At 41.1% G+C, this 16,715-nt stretch overlaps 1 protein-coding gene across 7 annotated transcripts in view; it reads right to left on the reverse strand.

Annotated features, from left to right (window-relative positions):
- Positions 1–16,715, reverse strand: part of TIAM2 (TIAM Rac1 associated GEF 2) — a 324,497-nt gene that overhangs the window by 20,653 nt on the left and 287,129 nt on the right. Inside the window, exon 1 of one of the 7 annotated variants that reach the window (XM_075203397.1) lies at positions 8,583–8,601. The exons of the other annotated variants lie outside the window; for them this stretch is intronic. The gene's annotated coding sequence lies outside the window, so the exon portion shown is untranslated. Of the gene's footprint in view, positions 1–8,582; positions 8,602–16,715 lie in introns of those variants that run through there. 7 annotated transcript variants of the gene reach the window in all.

Below are 16,715 nucleotides of genomic sequence, written 5' to 3' on the forward strand. Positions count from 1 at the left end.
TGAGCTATGTTAACAGTTTGTGTCTCATGCAACAAATTGCATGTATGTTTTGATTATGATAGTAAGTGATCTGTCACTTTTTGCCTTCATTGTATCTGTATTGCATGCAATTTGCAACAAATTGTATTCACCAGTAAAGTCAATAGGTGCAATGTTTTGCAAAAAATAAGTGTGATTTGACAAAAATGCAGCAAACAGCAACTCACTTAGACAGTCACCTAGTAAAGCAACAATTACAAGTGTAACTAGTTCCATGTGGCATAACATTTCATTTGTAGGTAATGATTTGCCAAAGCAGGCAAATCACTAGTGTAACTTAGCCCTAATAAATCACAACAGGGGGTAAATGTATCATAGTGCGGGTTGTACAAGTCGCCAGAAATCAGCGAGGTGACAGCTTAAATTTAAAGCGGCGCTGCCTTGTAAAGGGAAACTTCCCTTTACAAGGCAGCGTCGCTTTAAATTTAAGCTGTCATCTCGCCGATTTCCGGCGCCATGTACAACCCGCACTATGATACAGTTACCGCCAGGTTTATAAAGAAAATGTTAGTACACAGTGGGTTAGAGGCAGCCATTTTACAATGGATGAAAATTAATCATTGCATTACATATGCAGAATTCTTGCCTAAACAAAAAGTAAACTTTGTGCATTAAGTTACGCAAGATAAAACGTGCGCCAATCACTTGGTAAACTGAAGCAGACGCCCCAGACAGCAGGTTCTGTATTCAAATTTTCTTGCAGCAGAACATATATATTTGATGGTTCTATCCTGTATGTAAGTGCTAATAAAAGTGACACATTTGTATTAGTGTCAAATAGAAACCAATGTTTATTGTGGATTTGTTCGAAGGCGAAAGGAGCCTCTGGCAGCAGAATGGTTAGGCACAATCCTGGACATAGCTTGTGAAATAAACTAATGAATTAAAAGCTTTTGCCACCTGTCAAGCTAACGTCAAGGTAATTACATTTTTCTCCTATTCTCAGCTATGCCGGCTTGCGCAGGAAATGGAAAACACGGCACATTCAAAACGTAGTCAACAATGACTACGCTTTTCATTACTTTGTTTTGCTCTCAGATTATTATGGCTACAGTGCCCAATTTGTCTCAAAAATGAACCCAACAAGGGCATGATTTAATAGAATTACTACATAATCTGTTCTCCCCGAGGTCTATTACTGTTATCCACAGTGTCCCCCAGTCCATTTAAATCAACTGTGGCAAAATGTACACTATAGAACCGATAGGCGACAAGTCGTTTTTACAGATCTATTTTTGCTTTAGATAACGGTTACTGTTGGGATGAGAACACTAAAATTAGTTGATATACTGTACAACTGCAAAGAAGATTGCTGAAAAGTAATTTACATGCCAGATATCAATTTTCTCTATTACTATAAATAAAAAAAAAAATCTAACATACAGTTATTTAAAGACTGTGCTTGATTCATCATGTAGTCTGCTCAGTCACCACATCAGTTTATATTTATTGGATGCTCAAAAATTGTTATGATGACAATGTAAGAGATATGAAGCACACTTACAATGTATTTATTAGAATTCAAGTATGAAAATCACTTTAGGTCAAGATAGTAAATGCAAGCCATGTCTTCAACTTCTAAATCGCAATGCAATCGCAGTACATTCTAATCCACTTCCTGAAGGTTAAATGAGAAAAGCACATTTCACATAGTATTTGTTCAATTTCAACATAATACCATTACATGTTGGAGTAGTCACTAAACAATACAGAGTAAATACCCTTTTTCTTTATTGCTTAGTTATTATGAGAAAGCAAGCAGATTGGAGCTGACTTTTCAAAGGACAAAATATATTTAAGCTACAGCATCATATCCGGAAGCATCTGTGTAGGTTACCATTAGAGATGAACGCACTCGGATTTATGAAATCCGAGCCCACCCGAACGTTGCCGATCCGAGTCGGATCCGAGACAGATCCGGGTATTGGCGCCAAATTCAAATCTGAAACTGAGGCTCTGACTCATAATCCTGTTGTCGGATCTCGCGATACTCGGATCCTATAAATTCCCCGCTAGTCGCCGCCATCTTCACTCGGGCATTGATCAGGGTAGAGGGAGGGTGTGTTAGGTGGACCTCTGTCCTGCTATATCTCGTGCTGTGCTCAGTCCAGTGGTGCTGTGTCCTGTGCTTTGTCCTGCTGAGTTCAGTAGTGCTGCTGGGTCCTGTGCTGTGTCCTGTTCAGTCCAGTGGTGCTGTGTCCTGTGCTCTGTGCTTCTAAGGGCATAGTTATTTCCCCATTATTCCCAAGTTTTTAAAAAAAAAAAAAAAGAGAGTTATAAAAAAAAATTAAAATAAAAAATTAAAAAAAATAAATTATAACCAAATTTGCAAAACCAATCCAGCAGTATATAAGCCCATTGGCACTGCAATATTACCAAGTTCACACATTCAGCAGTAAAAGTCCAGTGGTACTGCTATTACAAAGTTCACTGATTCAGCAGTATAAGTCCAGTGGTACTGCTATTACAAAGTTCACTGATTCACCAGTATAAGTCCAGTGCTACTCTCCTGTGCCGCATATAATTTTTAAAGGCTTTGCCGAGTGTGTGTGGCTAAGGGGTACGCTCTCTTGTGCTACATATAATGGAAAACCAAAATTTGGAGGATAAAGTAGGGAAAGATCAAGACCCACTTTCTCCTAATGCTGAAGCTGCTGCCACCAGTCATGACATAGACGATGAAATGCCATCAACATCGTCTGGCAAGCCCGATGCCCAATCTCCTAGTACAGGGCATGTAAAATCCAAAAAGCCCAAGTTCTCCAAAAATAGCAAAAAGAGAAACTTAAAATCATCTGAGGAGAAACGTAAAGTTGGCAATATGCCATTTACAACATGTAGTGGCAACGAACGGCTTAGGCCCTGACCCGTGTTCATGACTAGTGGTCCAGCTTCACCCAAGGATCTAAGCCCTTCTCCTCCCCCCCCCCCCTACAAAAAATTTAAGAGAGTTATGCTGTCAGCAACAACAAAACAGCAAAGAACTCTGCCTTCTAAACAGATGACATCACAAATCCCCAAGGCGAGTCCAAGGGTGTTGTTGGTTGTGAACCCTGACCTTCCCATCACTGTACGGGAAGAGGTGACTCCATCCAGCATTTGCAGCACGCCCTCTGCATATGCTGTAATGATCACCCATAGTCCAGTTACAGATTTGGCTAATCAAGGTGTGAATGTTGTACACCGGGAGGAGGATATTGATGTAGCTGGCGCTGAGGAGGATGTTGATGATTATGATGCAGACAGATACCAAATTGCCTTTCTCAATTTCTATTTATATTCTAGATTATATAACGGCTGAAAAGTTTTCTGTTTTACTCCTAGTGGAGAGGAGATCTGATGCAGACAGATACCAAACAGCCTTTGTCCATTTCTTTGTATATTTGAAATTTCTAGTTCTACAGTCTATGCAGGCTGCTTTATTTATATTTAACTACAAGTGTAGGGCGGGGAGGGCATAGATAGCCACCAAAGTAACGTGGTCCATTTAATTTCACTTTCTAGCTCCACAGTCTGTGCAGCCTGCTTTTTTTATCTTCAAAGTATTTATATTTACAAGCCTTGCAATCTAAATTAACTAGAGGTAGTGACGTGGTAGAACTCCAAAAGGCAGTTTGGAAGCCCCTGTACAAACTGGCTCTATGTTTTAACTGAGTTGTCCCCCCTCCAGTGTGTACTCGGAAAGAGTTTTTAGTGCAGCGGGGAACCTGGTCAGTGAGCGGCGAAGGAGGTTGCTTCCTCACAACGTTGAAAAAATGATGTTTATAAAAATGAATAATCAATTCCTCAATGAAGTACAGCACTGCCCTCCAGACAGTACAGAGGGACCTGTGGTTGTGGAGTCCAGCGGGGACGAATTGATAATGTGTGAGGAGGAGGAAGTACACACTGTAGGGGGAGAGGAATCAGAGGTTGAGGATGAGGACGACATCTTGCCTCAGTAGAGCCTGTTTAGTTTGTACAGGGAGAGATGAATTGTTTTATTGGTGTGGGGGCCCAAACAAACCAATCATTTCAGCCACAGTTGTTTGGTAGGCCCTGTCGCTGAAATGATTGGTTTGTTAAAGTGTGCATGTCCTATTTCAACAACATAAGGGTGGGTGGGAGGGCCCAAGGACAATTCCATCTTGCAACTATTTTTTTGGCATTATGTGACCATTCAACAGTCGTTTGCCATGTTCAAAAAGTAAAAGAAAATGCCAACAAATTCAATAAATTAAATCAAAAGTTAAATGCCCTGTCATTATTTAAAACAAGAGGTTTTGACGTGCTAGAATTAGTGTAGTTTTAAGATGTTATAAACACTACACTTGGAACTTGGAGGAGGTATTGTGGCCCCGGTATCAAATTGGGTACCGGGGCCACCCCACTACGCAGTCCAGATACTTGTTTGGTGGAATTCAGACCAGTTGAGGGTTTTATTATTATATTGTGGGGACCACTCTATACCACTCTATTTAATACTTTAATTCTATTACTAATTGCCATAAAGAGGAACTGCCGCTTCTATTTAATACTTTAATTCTATTAGTAGTTACCATAAAGAGGAACAAAATAAACAAATTTTACCAAAAGTATAATATGACTTACAAACACTACACTTGAAAGATGGTGCCTTTAAATGAAAAAGTCAGTCTTCATTGCACGACTATGTGCAACAGGGACAGTTTTTTGGCTTACAAAGTAAACCAATAACACTTCGACCCTGTCTGTCTTTAACATACTTGATGGGATCTCAATGACGAATGGTCTGTACCATGGTTGGAGGAGGTATTGTGGCCCCGGTACCAAATTGAGTACCGGGGCCACTCCACTATGCAGTCCAGATAGAGGTGTATCAGATACTAAACAACGTTGACTGTTGCTGCAAAATTTTTAAATAATATTGTGGGGAACACTACACTACGCAGTCCATAAACTTTTTGGGTGGAATTCAGACCCGTGTAGGGTTTTTTAATAATATTGTGGTGACCCACTCCTCTACGCAGTCCAGGTACATGTTTTGGTGCGATTAAGACCAGTTGATGGTTTTCTTATTATATTGTGGGGACCACTCCACTACACAGTCCAGAAAGATACCTCGTTGCAACGTTTTGGACTAATAACTATATTGTGAGGTGTTCAGAATACACGGTAAATTAGTGGAAATGCTTGTTATTGAATGTTATTGAGGTCAATAATAGCGTAGGAGTGAAAATAAGCCCAAAAACTTGATTTTTTAACTTTTTATGCTTTTTTCAAAAAAAATCCGAATCCAAAACCTTAAATCCGAACCAAAACCTTTCGGCAGGTGTTTTACGAAACAAATCCGAACCTAAAACATCAAGAAAATCCGGATCCAAAACACAAAACACGAGACCTCAAAAGTCGCCGGTGCACATCCCTAGTTACCATAGACACTGAAATTTGGAATATATGGCGCTTAGTAAAAGTAAAAGTGTATATCCATAAATGTTGAAGGCTTAAACATCTATATATAATTTATCTAAATCATAAAGTCCAATTCGGGTATAAATAAACTAAAACAACGATGGACTTAATTCAAAAGTTTTTTTTCCAGTGGTTGGTGTTAAACCAACTTTTACGATTGCTCTTGCTAGAGCACAGTTGTAAGAAGGCTCTAATATAATTCACCAATGTGTCAAGGACTTCCTCTTCAATCAAAAAAGGATCAGATGGATTTCTCTACTCTTCTGATGTCTTGCACAATATTCTTATCCTTATTTATATGCAGGCTTTCTTTGAATTTTGTGTCTCAATGACACTTCTGTATGGGCCTCCTAGGATATTTATGTGTTCTTTATGAAGATGAAAAATATGTCCTACAGAGATACCTGCCAGTACTTCCAAATAAAACATTGATTTAAAATCTATTGTGTATGGTAATTTATTGAAGAGTGGTGGCAATTCATAGGCATCAATACTACTGCATACTTTGTGTGTGTGAATAGTTCCCGTTTGTTGTTTATTCTGTGATTCTTAATTCTTTATTAGGTAAGCATGTGTAAGTGCAGTAAGAGCATACAGACATAGGTTAGCCACAACCATTTATGGTGCATCCAATTTTCTACAAATATCTTAAGATACATCTCTAAACATATTTTTACTGTTACTTTTGGGCCTCATTTTTTCAATCAACTCTAAAATAGGCACCTTGTAAGTGACAAACTAAAAATGCATGCAATGAGCAATGACAACAGCATTTCTTGCAGTTGATAAATTGCACAGTATGAAAACTGCACACCAAAAGAAAAAAGACAAATCAAACATTTAAAATTTGCAGTTTCATACATCTTAGCCCAGCGGTTCCCAAACTTTTGCAGTTCGCGGCACCCTTAGAGTCTCCATAATTTTTTCAAGGCACCCCTCCAAAATAATTACCAAGCAGTCCCGTTTTATAAGTAGTTTGATCAAAAAAACGTAATAAGTCAGGACAGAAATACTTATTTAGTTGTATGCAAAAATACTACACATAAATCCAAGGGAAAAGAATATTTTTTTAGATTTTTTTTCACTTATATTTCTGTCAAAGAATAATTTACAGCTAACTCACTGTGCCCCCTTCATCCGCACACACTGTGCTCCTCTGCATCCATACACTGTGCCCTCCTTCGTCTCCACCTCTCATCCTGTGCCCTCCTTCGTCTCCACTCGTCTCACCCTGTGCCTTCCTTCGTCTCCACTCATCTCACCCTGTGCCTTCCTTCGTCTCCACTCATCTCACCCTGTGGCTTCCTTCGTCTCCACTCATCTCACCCTGTGGCTTCCTTCGTCTCCACTCATCTCACCCTGTGGCTTCCTTCGTCTCCCTTCATCTCATTCTGTGCCCTCCTTCATCTCATTCTGTGCCCTCCTTCATCTCATCCTTTCACTCTGCCCCCTCTGAGTCCCAGGGGCCAGGAAGAGGGGAAAAAAAAAACCCAAAAAATACTTACCAATCCGGAGGCGCCCAGGACCCAGCATCCTTCGCTCTCCTGGCACTTGTCACTGACTGTCGGGTGTGATGACGTCACGCCCAACATTTAATGAGAAGCGAGGAGGGAAGATGCTGGGTCCCGCCAGATTGGTAAGTATTTTTTTCTTTATTTTTTTTTCGCTACCTGGCCGCAGCACCCCTGTGACAGCGCCGCGACACCCCTGGGACTCGCGGCACACACTTTGGGAACCGCGGTCTTAGCCTAAATGAGCAAATTGTAATGCAATGCTGGAAAATTATTTTGGTTTAAATGTTCCCAGAACCTTTTCATTTTTGTTTGAAAGTTTTTCTACAAAAACTACACATATGTCTTGGTCACGGAATCTTATGGTCAGCTTTGTGAAATGGTGACATTAATCTAAGCACTTCCCCCAACTGCAAATATGTTTGTAAAAAAAACAATTGAGAAGGCAATATGGTATTTTGCAACACAATTATATACTCAGAGAAAAATATGTTGCCAAAAGTGATGGGTGTAGCACTGCAGCAAATGTATAATACATACCTAAACTAGAATGTATTCCCCACTAATATAATATTTAACATTATATAGCCCATCACAGATATGAAGCTCAGTACATATAGAAAAATAAAATGTAATAACTTTCAATCAGATATATCATTGTTGTTCTATACATAGCAATATCCTTATTATAAGTTATTATCCCCATCTAAAAGACAAGGTATGTAGGTGAAGGCTAAAATCAGACAAATATTGTTCGGTCTGTATAAGTTAGTGCATCTATGGACACATGTTTTTCTTTAAAATTGTTCCTCATTTCCCTACACATTTTAGATAAGCACAAGTAAGATCTGCCTTCTTCTGGAGGTCACATTACAATTAAAATAGTAGGCTGTATACATGGTATGACCAACTACTAAACTTTAACAGTAGGGTCATGCAACTCACATATAAGTTTTATTTGTGACCTTTGTTTATTCTGTAAAAAGCGACACACATCATATAAAAAGGCATTCAAGAGGTAATTTTACGGTATAAAAATGCTTCTAGAAAAAGTGCTTCAAAAGTATTTTAATAAAGAAACAAATAAACTTACATTTTTGTTAAGCCTAGGACCATCAATATAGAAGTTGCTCAATCAATTTATAGGTTCATGGCTAGTGCTTGAAAGGGTGGGGTTATTCAAAAGGCACACATACAAATAAATATTCCCCAGCACACTGCTATAACCAGCAAAGGAGACAGGGCCATGCTAATTATAGATGGCAATGCATTTGAAAGACTGGATCAGACTGATTTGGTCATTTAGTAAGTGGTCCCAACAACTGAATCTCAATGTTGCCTACCAAGAAGAATGCAGGTTGTTTGGCAATCAGTGGAAGCCCATTTCATGACATTTTTTTTTTACTAAATCAGCTGTCAAAACTGCTATACTATATTTATTGTGTCAAAGGGAGGTGTTTGCCACAGGATTCTAAAAGAGGAGTTCGATATGCAGTGAAAGGCTGCAAATAGAGCTACACATTTTTACACTAGTGCAAAGTTAGATACAGGTGGAGGACATATGTGTGACAACGTAATAGTAAAGAGTCTCATTTAACTTACATATTTTTAAGTGGTTTAAAAGCATCTTATTCCACAGCTAGCATCCAGCTGACAGGGTGTGTCTACAAACAGAGCACCTGCAGAGGACTCCTTTTTAAAGGCAAGGCTGGAGTTTCATCTTTCCAGCAAGTTAAGGCTGTGGGAGGAGGGTAAACTTTTTAAATCTGTCTTTCTTTTATGCAGTATGACCGATGCCAGACAGTGGTTGCTGTCTAGGTAGCTGGTCTCTGTTACTTTAGCATTAGGGTCACAAGAAAAGCGAGTGCAACTTTATGTTATGAGTTACTTTGCCATCCTGACAATAAAAAGCAAAGTAAAAGCAAGAAGGTGTTTGTGTGTGCATCACCTGAAGCGTGCCCATGTCACAATATACATAAATGGCTAGAGTGAAAGAGAGAGAGATCTTAATAGAGTTATAGTTAGACATATGCTGAAGTACAACAGTATACACCACTGCTCAGTATAACTTACCACTCGTGATCAATTGTTCCAATCAAATTTGACTCCAGTGCAATGAGGTGTTTTTTTCCTTTGTTTGTTACATAGGCCTCAGTGTATCTTGGTTACCAGAAAAATGGGTACTGCTTATATAACTTAGTAATACAGGCACACTGTAAAATAAAAGTCAATTCACCTGAAATGGATGTTCTGGCAAAACTTTTTTACTTTCTGCTAAGGGGAACTTCCTACCTAAGCAGGAGTTCTACTATGTATTTCTTCATTACACTGTCCTCAGCATACAGTTATTTTAGTGATTGAGCCAGATTTCAGTATATATGTGTGTGTGTATGTGTGTGTGTATGTATACATATGCTTGTGGGGACATTGACCTGTTTACACACCAACACTGTGGGGACCAGAGTCATAGTGGGGACAAAATTTGAGGTCCCCACAAAGCTTCTCAAGGCTAATCAATCCAGAGGACCTTGTTGATATGCTCAGCATGAAAATCTGGTATGTCCCAAGTCACATTTGTTGTAACAAAAGTGTGTGTGTGTCCGATGGGGAGGGGAGAAAGTGTGTGTGCGCATTCCACCATTATAGGCCAGTATTCCGTCCAACTGCAGAGCAGGAATCGGAAGTGACTGCATCCTTCCCGCGCTTTCTACACCAAGCGCGCTTAGACACCGTTGAAGCCGTCTGCTGCTGAAGGCAAAGGGGGGGACACTGAGGAATGACAGAGCCCACCAATCGCTACGATTCTTGCCCAGAGAGCAGTGGAGAGGAGTATGCCCCTGACACTGACAATAACAGTGACTCACCAGATATCAAATGCCAGCAATACCGGAAGTCGCGGCCGCCATCACCCGCTTCACCTCCGGCTTCACTCAGCCAGGCACCTTCCCAGATGTCCCCGCGAGCCCTGATATCTCTGCCCGCTTGCCTAACTCAGCTTCTTTTGGCAGCAACGATAGCTGTGAGCCTGTCATCCTGTTCGCCTCCCCCCCCCCCCGAGATGAGAAAGCTCTCCTGCTGTGAGACCTCGCTTAATTGAGCTCACAGGCTGCAGGTTTGTGTTCATCTTCCTGTGGGTTTACATCTGCTTGCTATTCCTATTGTCATACGGTGATTTAACAGCTCTACCACCATATAGTGGCTGAGTGGCATTTCTAATTCTAGGTTCTAAACTTTGAAGACTCACAGGGTGGTACTGAACAGAGTTGAATCTGCTTCCTCAGCGTAACGTGATACCTGAGCTGCACCGCTCCATCTGCAACAAGAATAGCCATTGACATTGTCTAAACATCTAGATTATCCATCAAGTCCAGACCTCGTCTGCAGCTTTCATCTGATGTCCTGCAACTGTAAGTTGTAAAGTAATGTCACCTTGACTCTAAACTTAGTGGGTGGGGGAGATACCACACGCTAAAAACCAATTATAATTTTCGATGGCAACATAATAAGATTAAGTATTTGGGAATTTACTTAACCAAGAGTTATTCCTTCCTATACACGGCCAATTTTCCCAGACTTATTAATACAATCAGATGTGACCTAATTCAATGGAATAAATTTCATATCACCTGGATTGGACGAATGGTCTCTGTTAATCTGGGTAAAACATTCATTTTACTTTATTTGTGGCAAATGGTCCCAATTCATGTTCTTAAACATTTACAACAAATATCTAAATTTGTATGGGCAGGACGAAAACCTAGAGTGCAAATGCGAATTCTCTCACTGCATCAAACTACTGGAGGTCTGGGTCTTCCAAGCATAATAAAGTATTATCGAGCAACACATATGTCCCAATGTATTCTATGGCACTTACCTCCCCATTATAGAGTGTGGACTCAAATTGAAGCAGATATATTACACTTATACTCCCCATATTCCCTGCTCTGGATATCATCCCAACACAGAACTAGGCGTTTAGCACAGCTTCCTTCTGCTTGTTTCTCTGTCTCGATTTGGGATCAAGTGATCAGGTTCTATAAATTGCGATCCGAGCATCCACTCCTTATCCCACTTTGGAACAATAAAAATTTTGATCCAGGCTTGGATCATAAAACATTTCACCACTGGACTTCTCACTACCTGCTTTATGTTTGGGACCTGCTTTATGTTTGGGACCTGCTCCCAGCGAGGGGTTTCCCCACATTTTCAGACTTACAGAAAAGATTAGATTTGCCCCACAAAATATTTTACCAATATCTCCCGCTTAGACACCTTATCGATCTCTAAAAGCACCTCTCCATTCGGATCAATGCTCAGCCTTGGAATCTCTGTGTCGCATATTTCCCACTACTAGAGATCTGATATCCACCTTGTACCAACTGATTAATAACTTTGATCAGCCGGACAAAGACCCACATGAGCTGGCCTGGGAGCGGGACACTGGGGAGACCCTGACTCCTAAAGAATGGAACAGTTAATATAGCCAAGACATCAATTTCAGTTAGAATAAAAGAAAATTCTTGTAATATTTACTACAGGTGGTATTTGGTCCCCTCTCGTCTCCACACTCTCTTTGCTACTTCCAGTGACCGATGATGGAGGGGTTGTGGTTTGCGAGGTATCCTGTTGCACGTTTGGTGGAATTGCCCTAAACTACAACCTTACTGGCAGCAAATTGATAAACTTATTGACTCTGTTACACAGGTTAACAACGCCCGACTCTCCTTTATACTCCCTTCTCACGAGACGGCTCCCAGACACCTCTCGTCCCACACTAAAACTCAATCATATTTTAAATACAGCTAATTGTTTAATTGCCACTCTCTGGGAAAAATACTTTGCCCTCCTCGCTCTCAGCCACTATCAACAAAGTCTGGTCAATTTACAGAATGGAAAGCATCACAGCTGTCCTCAAAGACAAACCAGTAAATTTCCAAAACACGTGGTCTTCTTGGACGAATTACTACAATGCTGAACCTCCATTAACAACCATTTGACATCCCCCTGTTGTCTTCGCACATGTTCCCTATAGGCTTTGAAGGTTTTATACACTTAAATCATAGAAATGTATATAACCTAGTTCCACCTTCTCACAACTATACATGTTACTTTTTCTCTTCTTCATTACCTGAATCATGTAACAATGAGTAGCAAAACCCTTTCTTTCTCCCTCCCTACCTCCCCTAATCCCCTCCCCCCAAGCAACAAAAATAAGAAAAGCAACATTCTTACTTCTTAAGGATAGCATACATATTCTCCTTTTGTTACTTTGAGTTATTTTCAATATTTGTAAACATCTTGGGTTTCACATGTATATTTTTTAGTATGTTTTACCTATGTTTTGTTAAAACTTAATAAAAATTATTTTTCTAAAAAAATAAATAAAAAAAAATAAAAGCATGACACATGTGGAGTGGATAGCCAAAATGTCTACATGTTCACCAAATCAGCTGCCTTGTCACTTCAGGAGGCTCCGATTGCATACAACTGTTTGTCTTAGGAGTGTGGGGCCAAGCATCCCCACACACTGTCCTCCACGAAGCTTCGAAAGCACATTGCCACTCTCTTGGAGGCCCTCAACCTAAATGACACAGAACTGGATCAGTTGGCAGACTTCCTTGGGCACGATATCGGGGTGCACTGGCAGCGTTACTGCCTCCCAGAAGGTACCCTCCAACTCGCCAAGATCAGCAAACTGTTAATGGCTCTCAAGAGTGGCAGACTGACCGAATTCAAAGTCAGGAATTTGGACGAGATGCACATTGATCCAGACGGTAAGTGGAAAATCTGGTGTTTGATGTATGCTTCTTTCAGAACCGGTCCAGCTACAGAGCGACATGTCCGATGATGAGCAATCCGCCGTGACAAAGGGCCAAATGGCCAAGCCTTTAGTCAAGACTTCCACTTCAGAAGAGAGGCGTGTATGGACCTGGCAACACAGGACCAGTGCCCAGCCATGGCTTCCACAGGTAGGTGTAGCACACAGTTCTGTTAGGCAGAAGAACTTTGCCTTCTCTGTATTTTGCGAAGCCATAATGGACCACTCTACTTCCTTTCAGGTTGCAAAGAAGTGCTGAGGAAATCTTGGGACAGAGAGGAGGTTCAGGCTGTGGAGAAACACCTGATGAGGTTTATACAGACATGCCGGGTGCCTGGAAAATGAGACTGTGTTGCGTGCCTCATGGCTGAACCATCCATACTCAAAGATCGGAACTGGTCGGGGGTGAAATTCTACATAAAGAACCATATAACAGCTTTAAAGAGGGATCAAACTTGTTGAAATGATGCAAAGTGTTTGAATAGGACTGTAGCCTCCATGACTAATTGTAGGTGTAAGCTGGCATGTGGATGTCCTCAGACGGCCAGGATACACAAAATTTTCCTTACCATTGTTATTATTTATTCATTTATGTATGCAGAAATGTGGATGTCCTCAGACAGTCAAAATACATGAAACTTTCTGCATCTTGCAGTCCATGTCAGTACTTTATGCAAAGTCAAACTGCAAATCTCATGTGGTAACTATGGTGACAAACCACTCCTACACATACCCCTATGATTGTTCTGTCAGCAAGGCATTGGGAAAGGAGTGTCCCTATACACCATGTTCCAGACATGGGTCCTCACGTTGCAAAAAAAAAAAGCGTGTGTGTGTCTCCCATGCTTATGTTTATATGCGAGATATGGAAGAGCCCTATTTTCAGGTTTTTTTTTTTGTTTTTTTTTTAACACCGTTTAATAAAACACAAAGACATTGTGTGTTTTCAGTGTTAAAAAGCATCCAAAATCATGGCTAAAATTAAAATTATCCTATCAAAATCCATAAAGTTGTGGGGTCTAGGTGGCTGGCAGCTATCCAGTTACACTTACCATATGCTCACTTCTAAATTTCCACTAATATAATATAAATATATATTTTTTATTATTTATATTATATATCCACCTAGACCCTACAACCTTGTGGCTTTTGATAGGGCAAATTTAATTTTAGCCAGGATGTTTGGATACTTTTACCACTGATATGTATATATCCATCTCTCTATCAGTGTTTGGAGAGTGCAGAGTATCCCTGTTGTTTTGTCTATATAATATGGGCAACCCCCTCTTTCACCCCAGTCTGTGCATGGTGATTGCAGAGGATCTATGTCTGTCTGTTTTTGTCTATACAATGTAAGTCCCATCACTCTTGCACCGCATTCTTTACATTAATTAATTCCAACTTGTGTCAGGTGAGTCCCAGGTCTCCCATGGCTGCTAGTGCTTGGGAAAGACTTGCCTTTAAAAGCTGTGTGCAGGTAAGCCTTAAGCCCAGATAAAAAAGCATAGCATGGGAAAAGGACCTTGGTCCTCCCCCGGATGAAGAGGCTTGGGAGGACATGAGACTGGAGATAGCTAAATGCTCTATATCAACTAAACTCAAGGAAACCTCTTACAAAATTTATTACCGTTGGTATTACACTCCCACAAGACTCCATACAATGTTTCCCTCTTCCTCGCCCTGCTGTTGGCGGGACTGTGGCCAAAGGGGTACGATGTTTCATATTTGGTGGTCTTGCCCGATTATCACCACCTTCTGGGATTCAGTCCATAGTTTCCTAAATACCCTTTTTGAAGCCCCCATCCCAAAAGATCCCTGGATATTTCTTTTATGTTACCCTCCCCAAGACCTGGATAAATTCTCCAAAAAATTAACTGCCCACATCCTGACAGCAGCCAAATCACTCATAGCCCTTAATTGGAAAAATACCTCACCTCCATCCCTTTTGGCTCTCAAGAGGCAGATTTGGCACGTGGCCGCTATGGAGGAGATTACGTACTACCTCCATGATAGAGGCCACGTCTTCAGACAAGTCTGGGCTCAATGGCTAGCCGTGGAACACACGTTCCCCCCTCAACGCTCCGCGTCCTCCGACCTGACCCATGTGCGATGACCCTAACTCTTTCCGACACATATCTCCCCCTCTGCTATAGGCTCAACACACCCTAGTTATCCTCTAAATACTTACAGTGCTTATCTTTGTGGTCCTACCCCCCTCACCCCTCCCCCGCAATCCCTTTTGTTTCTACACCCATTTTATATTACTCTTTAAAAATGCAAAAACCGGTCATTTTTGTCTAAAGGTTTCCCAATATGCGATACACCACAATAACTGTTGTGATTTTACTGTGTATGCTACACAGTGTTATCGTTTGTCTGTATTTTCTTGATTGACCACTGAAAATAAAAAATTATAAAAAAATGATCAAATGCTATGCTTTTTTTTTATGTTAGGACTGACCAGATTGGGAAGACTTTGGCGTGAGTTGGTCAGCTTAACGTATATTGCAATATGTGGAACTAACATTCCCTGTTTTAAATATAGAACAGTGCTTATTACAGCATTATGTGTTTGGAGAGTGCAGAGTACCCCTGTTTTTTTGTCTATATAATATGGGCAACCCCCTCTTGCACCCCAGTCTGTGCATGGTGAGTGCAGAGGATCTATATTTTTTTTTATTTATATTATATATCCACCTAGACCATGCCTGTCCAACCTGCGGCCCTCCAGGTGTTGTGAAACTACAAGTCCCAGCATGCCCTTCCAGCTATCAACTGGTTGTCTACAGGCAAAGCATGCTGGGGCTTGTAGTTTCACAACATCTGGAGGGCCGCAGGTTGGACAGGCCTGACCTAGACCCTACAACCTTGTGGCTTTTGATAGGGCAAATGTAATTTTAGCCAGGATGTTTGGATACTTGTACCACTGATATGTATATATCCATCTCTCTATCAGGATGGACCACCTATGCCATCGTGTCTGTTGTTGCTGGGAACTGTCTGGGCTTACTTTGCCATTGTTCCCTTTCGTTATCCCAAATGCGCCCTCGAACCGAAGTAGGTGGGGCTTACAAATGCTGCCACCACTGTACTCCTTACCGGCATCCAGTACCGGGTTCCTTCTAAGTAACTGTCACTGCTAGAGTACCCCTTCACTGGTACACCAGGCTGGTACCCCTGACTGATTACTATGGATCAGGGTTGCTGTGATGGATCCCCCCTGGCCTATCACACTGGCCAGAGCTGCTGGGTAGCGGGCAGAGCAGTGGTGCTTGGAAGCTGGGTCCAAACCTCAGACAGCCGGAAACGGATTCGATTTTGAGTCTAATCTGTAGGTCACAGGATTTTCAGCACGGAAAGCGTTTTCAAGCAGGCCTTTGAAGCAAATGATGTTTATTTGCAGTCACACTGATTGATGGTACCAGAGATTAGGTCAGATGGAACAACAATGATGATACATTTCAGTGTACAAGGTCTCTTTATACAGTTTGGACACAGCCTCACAGGATAAGCCAGCCCCGAGGTGTAAGTTAGTTTTAGTATCAGGATACAAAATATGTTTGCTAAACATGGATTTACATGCAATACAAAACTAACAATATTTACACTACTTTGTTGTGCTAAAACTTGATGCTTACATTATCTGAAATGCAGCCACAGCCAGGCAGTGGCTTCCTGCTGGGTATACAGGCTAAACAGCCATTTTTCACTTCACATAAAGACTTAGTTAGCATTTCCTGCTATAAGCAAACAGACTTCCTCTAGCAAAGTTACAAAACATACAAAACACATCCCAATGTAACAAGAATGAGAGATTTCGAGAGAGAGAGATTTCGAGAGAGAGAGATCTCGAGAGATCGAGCGAGAGATCAAGCATGATAGCAAGAGATCAGTGGTGGGCAACAGGTAGCTCCAGG

This window comes from Mixophyes fleayi, chromosome 3 (assembly GCF_038048845.1).
Source record: "Mixophyes fleayi isolate aMixFle1 chromosome 3, aMixFle1.hap1, whole genome shotgun sequence".
Classification (NCBI taxonomy): domain Eukaryota; kingdom Metazoa; phylum Chordata; class Amphibia; order Anura; family Limnodynastidae; genus Mixophyes; species Mixophyes fleayi.